Source organism: Lissotriton helveticus, chromosome 8 (assembly GCF_964261635.1).
Source record: "Lissotriton helveticus chromosome 8, aLisHel1.1, whole genome shotgun sequence".
NCBI classification, from domain to species: Eukaryota; Metazoa; Chordata; class Amphibia; order Caudata; family Salamandridae; genus Lissotriton; species Lissotriton helveticus.
Genome location: NC_136069.1, coordinates 880,345,581 through 880,360,252, shown reverse-complemented (window position 1 = coordinate 880,360,252; position 14,672 = coordinate 880,345,581).

The window sequence follows — 14,672 nt, the reverse complement described above, 5'->3', positions numbered from 1 at the left end:
GTATTCTTGGTCTGGCCACAGGAGTTGATCTTGGATTGTCCTGCATATCCCTTATTTCCGCCCGGCTGTAATTTAGTGGATGCTTCCTTGTCATGTGCCTGTGCATTGTGTGATTTCCATAACTATATTTCTTGTCCGTCCCTCTTGATAATTGTTCTTTGCATATGAGGCAGGTGACATACCTCGCATTGACTTTTTTTTGGCCACGAGGGATCGAATAAAACTGCCAGATGAAACTGGCTTTCTTTCTGGAAACCCGGGGCACCTCTTCTAAGAACTGTGGTTCTTCTCCCTCCTCATCCATTTCTTCATCTTCCTCCTCAGTGTTGGTAATGACCTGGGGAGGTGGTCCTCTCTTCCCATGAGGAGGTGGAGGTGCACCAGCTGAAGCTACCAATGAAGCCATTTCTCATATAGTAGTAAAGGTCTTCCTCTCACAATGATGAAAGTCAGAGTGAGGAAAGAAGGAGGGGTTTTCATCATTTGGGAAAAACAATACTTCTCAACCAATGAAAAGTGTTATTTTTAGGTCACCTGACCTAGCCTTACATCATTATCAAACCAAAAGTGAAATGAACCAATGAAAAGTGTTATTAACAAGTCACATGACCTGTTATGCTTACGTTACGCGCTCCGGTCCGCGCCCCGGATAGCTTCCGGGTCGCTGCGCTTCGCGCCTCGGTCCGCGCCCCGGGGCACTTCCGGGTGCGCTAACGCGGTACGTCACAAGACGCATTACGCGGCAACGCGAAACATCGCGCTTTCGCGACGCGACGCGGATCGCTTCCGGGGAGCTGCGTTTCGCGCCTCGGTCCGCGCCCCGGGGCACTTCCGGGTGCGCTAACGCAGTACGTCATAAGACGCATTACTCGGCAACGCGATACCGTCACTATGTTGATATCTTACCGGTTCGCGGACCGGGTGGCGGCATCAATTTGAGCTAACGGAAAGCTTCCCGGTTCGCGGACCGGGAGCGAAACAAAAAAAATATTTTTAAAAAATTATTAATAAATATATAAAATATATTTTTGGATTTAAAGAAGAATACATTTTACAGCTATAGATATTAGCTTTTAAAAAACCAATGATATTCACTGAAAAAAACATAGGTTATAGACCATATATAGTTAGGAATTAGCATTTACAAAACCTTGAAAATTCACTGAAAAAACCATAGGTTATAGACCATATATAGTTAGGAATTAGCCTTTAAAAAACCTTATTTTACTCACACAAAACCATTGAAATTCCATATATAGTTAGTTGTACTAACTATATATCGTGCACCCGCAATCCACTGCTGATCATGTCACATATTACATCATTCATGACATGGTCAGTGACATCACTGATGACATCACTGATGACATCTCAAATGACATCACTGATGACATCACTGATAACATCTCAAATGACATCACTGATGACATCACTGATGACATCTCAAATGACATCACTGATGACATCACTGATGACATCTCATTTGACATTACTGATCACATCACTGATGACATCATTCATGTGATAATACGATGAACCTCTTCAGACTCTAATATAACATTAGATACACTCAGTGTAAGCACAGACTCACAGATTGTCACTCATCCATGAAGTTACACACACACCTAGTCAGTCATGCAAACAATCAATCACACCTCCATTTTCCCAACTATACAGTTATACACACCTTACTTATTCAAACATATACTAAAACATATTTACTCTCTTATACAATCCTGGATACAAGTTCACAATGATGCATACAGCCACTCACACATTCACTGGCTCTTATGCACGGTTATTTATATATGTCAAGTCTCACATGTACTGTGTTTTACATATGTACTTACTTTGACATGTAGCACTGAGATATCCATTCACTCACCAATACACTGATGCACACAGTCAACCGCCCATACAGCTGTTTCCACATGCACTTTTGAACCCATACATCTAGTGAATCAACTGCTCACACATCTATGCACAGAGTCATACACCTCCCAGCCACCCACACACACACTCAGTCTCCCATACAAATACTTGGGCAACCAATCAATAACCCATATAGTTACTCATATAGCTACTGAACAACACATGCAGCAGTTTTCAGAACAACAGACATAATGATGCACAAATTAAGACAGTTTAGTCACTAACCCATGCACTCAGTGAGACACATTTAATCACTCACTCATACAGTCAGTCATGCACCTACTAAATCCTTCATCCAGACACTTATACATCCACTCAAGACATATTTTAACTTTACAGAAAAATACAGTCACTGGATGTTGTCATCAGTGATGTCATCAGTGATGTCATTTGAGATGTCATCAGTGATGTCATCAGTGATGTCATTTGAGATGTCATCAGTGATGTCATCAGTGATGTCATTTGAGATGTCATCAGTGATGTCACTGACCATGTCATGAATGATGTAATATGTGACATGATCAGCAGTGGATTGCGGGTGCGCGATATATAGTTAGTACAACTAACTATATATGGAATTTCAATGGTTTTGTGTGAGTAAAATAAGGTTTTTTAAATGCTAATTCCTAACTATATATGGTCTATAACCTATGGTTTTTTCAGTGAATTTTCAGGGTTTTGTAAATGCTAATTCCTAACTATATATGGTCTATAACCTATGGTTTTTTCAGTGAATATATATATATATATACACTGCAAACACCATAGGTTTCAGGGTAGTTATAGTTAGCTGGACATTTCACTTGTACAAATCCATTGAAATTCCTCCGTTATAGTTAGTTCTGCTAACTATAACTGGTGCGCCCACAATCAACTGCTGATGATGTCACATTTTACATCATTCATGACATGGTCAGTGACATCACTGATGACATCACTGATAAAATCATCCTGTGAATGTGGTTTGGTTTGTTATTTAAATATGTAATATATATATATAGCAATCTGCATTGAAGAATGAGTGGATATATAAATATCTGGATGGAGGATTTAGTAGCAGGGTGATTGACTGTTTACTTGACTAATTTATAGTGTCTCACTAAATATATTGGATAGTGACTAAACTGTGTGAATTTCTGTATCCCTTTGTCAGTTACTGTGTAAGCTGCTGCACCAGTTGGTTACTAGCTACATAAAAGTCTATATTAGGTAGTGGTTAGTTAACTGAGTATTTGTATGGGAGAGTGAATATGTGTGTGGTTCGGTGTGAGGTGTGTGACTGCCCAAAGATGTGTGAACATTTGATTCAGTAGGTATATGAGGTTAAGACTGCATGTTATAACAGTTGTTTGGGTGGGTGAATATCTTTATGGGTGTGGTGATGAGCAAATATATCTCTCAATGGTACATGTCTAACAAACTTGAAAAATAAAAGGCAGTGTATGTGACAGTTGTATATAAATAGGTATACATAAGACTCAGTGATTGTATGAGTGACTGTATGGATAACTGTATACTTGTAATAGTGATTTTATAACATATATATGATATATATATATATATATGAGTTACTATCTTTATAAATAAATAAAGTGGTGTTTGTATAAGTGTGTAGCTGACTAAATGTAAGTATGATCCATTGTTTGCATAAGTGAGTATGATGACTGCATAAGTGAATAGGATGTGTGCTGGTGTGTAATGTCGATCTAGGTGTATAAGTATATTTGATAGTGTTCTATTGATCATTGACAGCATGTGTGAGTGAATCTCAGGTAAGTGATTAGATGAGTGTGTAGATCTAGGAATCAATGAGTGGGTTTTTAGAAACTTGTATTGGTGTGTCAATGGATTCAAATATGATACTCTGTATTTTACAGTGAGTGATGAAAGGTTATACTAGTGTATGATGAGGTGTATCTGATTGTCACGTGGATATTGTCATCAGTGATGTCATTTGAGATGTCATCTGTGATGTCACCGACCATGTCATGCATGATGTCATATGTGACATCATCAGCAGTGGATTGCGTGCGCGCGAGTTATAGTTAGCAGAACTAACTATAACAGAGGTATTTCAATGGTTTTGTATGAGTGAAATGTCCAGCTAACTATAACAGCCCTGAAACCTATGGTTTTTTCAGTGAATTTCTAAGGTTTTTTAAATGCTAATTCCTAACTATAACATGTCTGCAACATATGCTTATTTCAGTGAATTTCAAAGGTTTTTTAAATGATACTTTTTGAATGTAATAATAGTTATATGTATTTTTTTAGGGAAACAACCATTACAACGCAACTTTTACAACGCACTACCATTACAATGAAACTTTTACAACGCAAAAACCATTACAACGCATGTATTTACAACACATGTTTTTACAACGCAGGTACCTTTACAACGCATACCATTACAACGTAAGTATTGGTAAGTATATAATTATATTTTAAATTTTATATGTTTGGATTTTTTTAAGGGGTATTTTTAGGGTTCAGGGTCAGTTTTCAGTTTTTGGGTAAAGGGGCATTTTTAGGGTTCAGGGTCAGTTTTCAGTTTTTGGGTAAAGGGGCATTTTTAGGGTTCAGGGTCAGTTTTCAGTTTTTGGGTAAAGGGGTATTTTTAGGGTTCAGGGTCAGTTTTCAGTTTCTGGGTAAAGGGGCATTTTTAGGGTTCAGGGTCAGTTTTTAGTTTTTGGGTAAAGGGGTATTTTTAGGGTTCAGGGTCAGTTTTCAGTTTTTGGGTAAAGGGGTATTTTTAGGGTTCAGGGGCAGTTTTCAGTTTTTAGGTAAAGGGGTATTTTTAGGGTTCAGGGTCAGTTTTCAGTTTTTGGGTAAAGGGGCATTTTTAGGGTTCAGGGTCAGTTTTTAGTTTTTGGGTAAAGGGGTATTTTTAGGGTTCAGGGTCAGTTTCCAGTTTTTGGGTAAAGGGGTATTTTTAGGGTTCAGGGTCAGTTTTCAGTTTTTGGGTAAAGGGGTATTTTTAGGGTTCAGGGTCAGTTTTCAGTTTTTGGGTAAAGGGGTATTTTTAGGGTTCAGGGTCAGTTTGGGGTTTTTGGGTAAAGGGGTATTTTTAGGGTTCAGGGTCAGTTTTGGGTTTTTGGGGTACAGGGGTATTTTTAGGGTTCAGGGTCAGTTTTGGGTTTTTGGGTAAAGGGGTATTTTTAGGGTTCAGGGTCAGTTTTGGGTTTTTGGGGTACAGGGGTATTTTTAGGGTTCAGGGTCAGTTTTGGGTTTTTGGGGTACAGGGGTATAAGGTAAAACTAAAATAAAATTAAATTTAAATTAAATCAATTAAATTAAATTAAATTAAATTAAATTAAATTAAATTAAACTAAATTATATTATTTTCAATTATTTTAAATTAAAAAAAAATAATATATACTTACCAATACTTACGTTGTAATGGTATGCGTTGTAAAGGTACCTGCGTTGTAAAAACATGCGTTGTAAATACATGCGTTGTAAAAGTTTTTGCGTTGTAAAAAATTCGTTGTAATGGCATGCGTTGTAAAAGTATGAGTTGTAACGTCATACATCCATTTTTTTACACTGATTTTCTAGTTTTTTTACTGTTTATTTTAACATATTTTATTTTTTAAATGACATTATATATTTTTAATATAAATGGAAATAAAAATGTTTTTTAAAATATTGAAACTAAAATCTTGTTTTTTGTCAGGGTCACTGGATGAGTACTTGGGTACTGACTGAATGATTACAGTACTCCAAGGAGAGTGCCTGGGTGAATTTATAAGTGGTTGGGTTTTGGCGCAGTGAATGGATTAGTACATAGTGCTGAATGGGTCACTAGAGGAGTGCAAGGGGAGTGACAGGGTATTTGCTGGATGTGTATGGATACTGACTGGAGAATTGAAGGTGTGAAAGATAAGTGTGTAGGTGGTTAGAGGACTCCATGCATAGTGGATAGGTTTTTGAAGCAGTCCATGTGCTAATGACTAGCTCACTGTATGAGTACTTGGGTACTGACTGACTGATTAGAGTACTGCAAGGAGAGTGCCTGGGTGAATTTATAAGTGGCTGGGTTTTGGCGCAGTGAATGGATTAGTACATTGTGCTGAATGGGTCACTGGAGGAGTGCAAGGGGAGTGTCAGGGTGTTTGCTGGAGTGTATGGATACTGACTGGGGAATTGAAGGTGCGAAAGACAAGTGTGTAGGTGGTTAGAAGATTTCATGCATAGTGGATGTGCGTTTGAAGCAGTCCATGTGCTAAGGCCTGGCTCACGGCATGAGTACTTGGGTACTGACTCACCCTTATTAATTGCATGTAGATGTTGAAGGATCCTGACGTGGACCATGTGTTTGGCGCTGCCTACAAAAACCTTAGGACATGAACACTGTAGTATGTACACTACGAAGTCACTCATGCAGTTGTAGGACTGGCATATCTTGTGAAACGTGTTGCAAAGGGGGCTAAAGACCGTACTTGTGTTATGACCGGTGGTACATGCCTTGCATTTGTGGCACTTGTGGAACCCAGGGGATGAAGTGAACCATGATTCAGATTTTACCATCTCCGGGGCTGCTGGTACACAGTACTCCCTTCATGGATTTAGCCCGTCTGAAACAGAGAAGAGGGTGTTTGGGCATAGATGGCCCAATGATCGGGTCACTATGTATCAGATTCCAATGTGAGTAAAGGATTTGTTGGTAAGTGTTGTACCCCGTCATCATGCTCACAGTACCTTGTGTGCCAGTTCACCAAAGCTTTTCACTAATTTATGATTTATTAACTCAAATATACATTATGTCAGGATCGTAATTGTAATGATGAAGACTGCAACAGAAATCAGTAAAACCAATAAGAAAAAACAACCTGCTATTAAACTACAGGGCGCTATTCTTACAGTGCTGTTGTGAAATAGTCAACAGCCCCTTGCTTCTTCCTTTCACGCTCCCTCCCCTTTCCCCATAAGGGCCTGAGAGCTTCAACTCTGTGAGTCAAGCGCCCAAGGGGAATATCAGGAAACATCAATGATGAGCAGGAAGGGAGCAGAAACCTTGGGAGACACTCACGCGGAGGAAAGAATAAGAGAGTGGTTGTTGGCAGTATGAGTGGGTGGTGGCAGCAAACTCTGCTCCATGACGGTCCGCTGACTATTGTAGAACTCCGCATTCCAAGCGGAGCGAGGAGTGTCAAAAACTCTGTTAACTCCACCAATGGAGAGGAGTTCATCATCTACCCTTACATAATATGTATCTGAGTCCTTCTTTAACACATTTAGGCCAAATAAAATGGAGCCACGGAACTAACCTTTAGAGGTGGCTGTACTGCCAAGCTGTAAAATAAATGTATCAGCCTTAGAAGTCCTTAAATAATGATGTAAAGCCTGGGGGGGGGGGGGTCATAGATTTTAAGGCCCCAGAAATTAAGGAGTACTATACCAATACTTTGAGTACTGAGCTGCTGATTTCCTTACAGCCTCCGCTATGGGAATTCACATCGATGGTGCCCCGTCCTTCTGGGACCACCACAGGCAAGGTGAAAGTGTGAAGATTTTCCCTCACTGGGCATTGTAGGGCGTTCCCCCATGGGAACGGTGATTTTTAATGAGTGGTTCCCCCAGTGGGCAGATTCCTGGTGACCTTGAGCTGCAAAGGTAAGCACTCTTTTTCTTTTATTTTGTTGGGGGTACCCGGTCCCACCCAGGACACCCTCAGGCAGATCACATGCTGGATGCTGCAACAGGAACTCTCAGGCCCTGTGACACCCCACTGACTACCTGCACTTGTTCTACTGCTGCTCCTGTGGCAGAAGCAGAAGCAGCTTGTCTCCTGCTCCCACCGGCAGCGGGAGCAGCGATGCATGGCTGGGTCCCCGCCCTACCCCATATGACTGGCATGGGTAGTGGGGAGGTGCTCCTGTGTTCGGGTTCCAGATGAAGGTCATGGGACCGTGTCTTAGTCTAGTGGGCCCAGGAGTGAGGCCTAGGCCTATTGAAGTTGCACAGCTAGGGGATGGATCCTTTGACCCAAAGGAAGACTGGGGGGAAGCCCAACACAAGTCCACTCCCTTGGCAAGAAAATTATTTAGACTTGCACCCACCCCAGGGAAAACTCTGAAGTACTGTTCTCTGCCTGGTCCTCCCCCGGTACAGGGCTTTATACAACTGTATCTCTGGCCCCGTTTGGTCAATTTATTCTATTCCGAGTTCATTTGACTCCTGGTGGCGAGCTCTAGCCACCAGGATCATTTACAGCAGCCTGCTGACCCCAAACGGTGCTCATCTTCCAGGGATCTGGTTTTACTTGCTCACTATGCATGCTTTCTCCTTTGCCTGGTGCTTCCTCCCTCTTGCTGGGGCAAAAAGTCTAGCTCTTCCCCCAGTTGGTCGTCAGGGCATAATGGGCCAGTATTACTGGCCCTGGAGAGATCCAGTAGTCATGGGGTCAGCTGCAGACAGAGTCCTCAGTACATCAGGGCAACAGGGGGCTTGTGCCTGCAGCCATCCATGGTATTGCCACTGTCATAGTCCAGGTCAAAAGTCTTGCTTTCCTTCATGTTCTGGGGTGCCACTTTTTATACCCAGTTCAGCTTGTGGGTGGGAGAATCCCCGTTTGTCCATCCTTCCCCCTTTTCTAGGTTTGGCTACGAACGTTCTAGTGAACAAAAGCTCGTGAAATACAAGACTGGTGTTATGTATCTTTGTGTGTGTTAGGTAAAGTCCCTTTTGAAATGTAACCAGACAGGGCTACCTCCTGCCTAGCCATCATGACAGGAAGACCCAATCCCTCCTCACCCAGTCCCCGTTGTGCACTGTTAGGCTCTAAAACACATTTCACAGTGGGAGAACCATAACCAGTCCAGACAGCTGGAAACCTCCAGAGACTTTGAAGTGGAAAATGCCAACTTTCTGCAAGTGTAATTTCTAAAATAATAATTTACAATGCAACCTCATCATTAAAAATGACTTTAAAATACAATGCAAACGAGAGTAAGAGGGATGATTTTTTTAGATGCCACCAATCCGAATTTCCCAATTGATTAATGAAACAATGTAGCCCAATGATTCCCTATGCCAGTAGCTGGCCTTGCTACAGTGAAAATCGTTTTTGGGGGATATTGCATTGTAAGGACATTTTCAACATGAAGTTCTATATGTCCTACTTCTTAATATCTACACTCAGCCTTTGTGGGAAACAAGGCCTGCGTAGGTTTATTTTGACATGTACATTTTCAGTTTAAAATTGGCACAGATAAGTTACCTGTTCAGCTACCAGTCTGCAAACAATTTTAGTCTCCCACATGCAGGCTGCACCTGTCAGCTAATGCGTGTACCCGTGTGTCACGGGGCGGGTTACCGGGATGTAGACACCAATGTAGACCCCGATGCAAGCATGGACTGGTGGTCGGCTGTTCCCCCCCTTACAACCCTTTCTGTTTCCATACTGCAGTCTGCCTCCTCGTGGCCGGAGGCGTGGCCCCAGAAAGATACTAGCGCCCAGTGGGGAAGCAGAGATGAAGAGCATTCGACATACGGCCCCTTTAATTCTGACAGCGAGGAGACCGAGGCCCCGCCCCCCTGGTTCACCACGGAACCAAAGGAGACACGACCCGGAAGGCGACGGACGGCGTTTCCCGAGGGGAAGGCGTGAGAGACCAGAGAGCGGAGATCGAGACGGAGGACGGCGGGGAAGAGAATCGGACGAGCCCAGCAGTAGACTACAAGCCAGGAGGCCAACGTACCGGCGATTCGCCCCGCCACGTTCCCACGGGAGGAGCGTGGCTCACAAAGGTACGGGGCAAAGTGGCGGGCTGGGTCACAAGGAGTGGCAGTACGAACGTGTAGATAAACCAGTGTACATAGTGTCCAGACTCCAGCACCTCCCATCCCTCACGAGCACTTGATGCACAGGATCGGGCGTGTATATATTGCACTATAGCACTTGGTGTCCCTCACTCCCCTGGCCCACATAAGTCCGCTGGACGAACACCGGAGTAATTTCTCTTTCCTTGTTTTGTTCTTCTCTCCTTCACTCGGTTCTCCTGCATTCGGAGAGAGACCCCGACCCCTACCTGCATCTGTGAGCTAGCGGACTGGCGGGCTCCTACAGCTGGCGGGACAGAAACACCCTGGAACGTCCTGTGTTCCCCAGAGGCGTCAAAACGGAACCGGATAAATTTACCCGGCTGCGAGTGTCCAGTAGAAGGCGGAAAGCATACCTTAAAATAAAGCCATCTTTGAAATCTCTACTACAGGTGTCTGACTCAGTCCCTTCAACCTCTCCTGTTACCGAACCCATAACATTGGTGTCAGAAGTGGGATCGTCATCACCGTCCGTCTGTACTTCCGAGATGGACTCCCTCATTCAGCATCTGGTGAAGGGTCAAGAGAAATTGGAATGGGCAGTGCAGCACCAGATCACGACAGCACAAGCAGACCGGGACTTGTTCACAAATACCATCACATCCCAATTGGAAAGCTTCCAGAACAAGGCGCCCATCCCCGTAAGCAACGTCATCGGGGAGACCAGGGTTCACGTCCCCAACCCTTCAGGGATAGCCCTCCAGAAGTATGTACACGGGGAGGACCCAGACGCCTTCCTCATGAACTTTGAGCGAGCGGCCAGGGCGTTGGGATGGCCGGAAGAGAAATGGCCTTTCTTTCTGGCCCCCTTATTGACCGGCGAAGCACAGTTCGCCTACCAGGTGGCCAACCCTGCAGGCACAGCTCCCTACCACTTGATTAAAAACGTAATCCTTGACCATTTGGGGTTAGACCCCGAAGCGTACCGTGTTAGATTCCGAAAGGAGAAAGGGGCACCTGGGGAAAACCCTAAGACTCTTTTCTTCAGGCTAAAAATGATGACCGACAAATGGCTTAAACCAGAGACTTGCACCAAAGAAGAAATCCTTGCGAAAGTCTACTTAGAGCAGTTTATGGAAGCTCTTCCGTATGGATCCCAAAGATGGCTTCGACATCACTCCGGGCTCTCCGTGGACCAGGCCATCGAGATGGCAGCCAACTACGCACGAGCCCAACCCAGAGGGTTGGGATGGGAACCCGACAAGTATACAAAGACTCCAACACAGAACAAACCGGAGAAGAAGACAAAACCTACGATGGAACCATCGAGACCCAGACAGTTGCGGATGGAACCACACACACTGAGAGGCCCGCAATGTTTCGAATGTGGAGAATGGGGCCACATAGCCCGTTTGTGTCCCAGAAAACACCCACCCGAGGAGCCGATGGAGGTCGGATATCTCCCCAAAACGGTGTTATACTCAGCAGAGTTGGGAACATCGTTCTATGTGAGTATGCAAATCAACGAACAAACAGTGAGAGTCCTCTTAGATTCCGGTTGCAGAAAGTCTGTGGTACGGAAAAGACTAGTCCACCCCAGTCAATACGTCTCCGACACCATCGTCCACATTCGTTGTGTCCATGGGGACGTAAAACCTTATCCAGTAGCCGACATCACCCTATGCCCCACTGACAAACCGAAATGTGAGGTTAGAGTAGGGGTAGTGGACTCCTTACCAGAGGACATGATCTTGGGGGTGGATAACCCGAGGTTCCTTGCTTTATTCCGTGAGACAGTGTTTGATAAAGTCAGGAATGTCGGGGAACCCAAGGCAGCATACCTAACCCCTGACCCCTGGGTACTGGACCGCAGCTTCAGACACGCCCAAGCAGAGGACAGAACACTATTCAATGCCTGGGAGGCCGCACACGCCGACCAAAACACACAAAACCCCTCATTTCCGAGGTTCGTGATTCAGAAGGATCTTCTGTACAGACAAGAGGCAGCAGGAACACGACAACAGCTGTTAGTTCCACTGTCGTTTAGGGAACAGATCCTGTTCTTTGCTCATGCTCACCTAACAGCAGGACATGCGGGCAAGGAGAAGACGACAGAGAGCGTGTTACGGCATTTCTATTGGCCAGGCATATACCGGGATGTGCAGGAATATTGTAGGCAGTGTGACATATGCCAGAGAAAGAACACGCACAGACCCCCAGCCGCCCCTCTACAACAAATGCCCATTATAGGTGTACCCTTTGAGAGGGTAGGCATGGACTTGATCGGACCTCTACCCACCTCTGCTAAGGGACACCGATACGCCCTAGTCATAGTGGATTACGCCACTAGATTCATTGAGGCTTTTCCCCTACGGGCACCTACCACAGCAAACGTGGCCGAGAAGATCGTGGAACTGTTTGCCCGTGTCGGCTTTCCCAAAGAGGTCCTCACCGACCAAGGGACCCCGTTTACATCGCGCTTCATGAAAGAAGTCTGCAAATCCCTAAACATCCACCAGCTGAAGACGTCGGTATATCATCCCCAGACCGACGGTCTGGTGGAAAGATACAACCAAACACTGAAAGCCACCCTGAAGAAAATGCTATCTTCGGAGGGACAGGCCTGGGATCGCCTGCTTCCACTGGCTCTATACGTGCTCAGGGCTCAGAAACAGAGCAGCCTGGGCTCTTCCTCCTTCGAACTACTCTACGGCCGTGTTCCTAGATCCTTATTGGAAATAACGAAGGACAGTTGGGAGACCCAAGAAGCCCAGGAACAGTCATCCCTCCTGGACTACACCCTACAACTACGATCGAAACTGGGATAGCTCCGAGGACTGGCACACACGAACTTGGAACAACAGAGACACAAACAGAAAACGTATTACGATAGAGGGAAGAAACTGCGGAAACTCCAGGTCGGTGAATGGGCGCTCCTTCTTCTACCTTCGGTGACCCACAAGAACGAGTGGGTCGGTCCTTATGAAGTTATTGAGACGATAGGGAACACAACTTACAGGCTCAGGCTTTCCCCCAACAAGACACAAAGCTATCACATTAATCTGTTGAAAAAATGGATAGGACCAAGGCCGAGATGCAACAACCTAGTACTTCCCTCCCTACCCGAACAGAGCTCAACCTTAGAAGACCTGGTTGTGAACGCGGACCTGAGTCCACAGAAGAAAACAGACCTACTGGAAGTCTTGCAACCATTGTCCCCAGTGTTTTCCGACTTCCCTGGAAAAACAACACTGGTGGAGCACCGTATAGAAACACCACCAGGGAAAATCATTAAGCAGAGGCCATACCGGATTCCCGCATCCAGACGAGAAGCCATTAGAAAAGAGGTGTCGGACATGTTACAACTGGGGGTGATCCGACCGTCTAACAGCAGCTGGTCCTCCCCAATAGTGATGGTTCCCAAAACCGATGGCTCGAAGAGGTTCTGTATGGACTTCAGAGCCCTGAACGCCATATCTGCATTCGACGCAAACCCCATTCCCCGGGTGGACGAACTGGTGGAGAAGTTAGGGGATGCTGTCTTCATCACTACCCTTGACCTGACGAAAGGGTATTGGCAGGTGCCCCTCCGTGAAGAAGACAGAAAGAAAACAGCCTTTGTCACCGATGACGGACTATATGAGTTCACGGTACTTCCGTTTGGTTTGCACGGGGCTCCTGCCACCTTCCAGCTCCTCATGAACCCAGTCCTGAAACCATACCCTTCGTTCAGTTTGGCCTATCTGGACGAAATTGTCATCTATAGCAAGACATGGGAAGATCACATACGGCATCTACAGATCATTCTAACAGCATTACAACAGGCAGGGCTTCATGTCAACTCGAAGAAATCCCGAGTCGCCTTCAATAGCGTCAAATACCTCGGCTACGTCCTCGGGAAAGGTACTATCGCTCCCCAAGCTGAAAAGGTGGCAGCCATTCAGAACACCCCATTCCCGACCTCGAAAAGGGAGTTACGGGCCTTCCTCTGCCTTATAGGTTATTACAGGAGGTTTATACCCAGATTCGCCAAGGTGGCCGCTCCCCTCACGGATCTTCTACGACAAGACGTCAAACCCAGGGAAATACAGAATCCTACCAAAGAAGCCCAGAGGGCGTTCGAGGGTTTGAAAACCATCATTACCACAGCCCTGGTGCTAGAATCCCCCGACTTCTCCAAAACATTCATTCTTGCCACTGACACCTCTGACATAGGGATCGGGGCAGTCTTGTCTCAGGAGGGCGACGACGGGGTGGAACATCCCATCCTGTTTACCAGACGTAAGCTGTTCCCCAGGGAGTGCAGGTATTCCACTGTGGAACGGGAGTGCCTAGCCATTAAGTGGGCGATAGACAAACTACAATACTATTTGGAAGGAAAGGCCTTTGTCTTACAGACCGATCACGCCCCGCTAAAATGGATGTATCAGAACCGTACCCTTAATGCCAGAGTGTTGCGTTGGTTCCTATCCCTTCAGCCCTACTCCTTTACAGTACAGCATAAAAAGGGCACGGCCAACGGGAATGCAGACTTTTTGTCCAGGATCTTTTCTCTCCCCAAGCGGGAGATTCTAGGGGGGAGGAGTGTCACGGGGCGGGTTACCGGGATGTAGACACCGATGTAGACCCCGATGCAGGCATGGACTGGTGGTCGGCTGTTCCCCCCCTTACAACCCTTTCTGTTTCCATACTGCAGTCTGCCTCCTCGTGGCCGGAGGCGTGGCCTCAGAAAGACACTAGCGCCCAGTGGGGAAGCAGAGACGAAGAGCATTCGACATACAGCCCCTTTAATTCTGACAGCGAGGAGACCGAGGCCCCGCCACCCTGGTTCACCACAGAACCAAAAGGAGACACGACCCGGAAGGCGACGGACGGCGTTTCCCGAGGTGAAGGCGTGAGAGACCAGAGAGCGGAGATCGAGACGGAGGACGGTGGGGAAGAGAATCGGACGAGCCCAGCAGTAGACTACAAGCCAG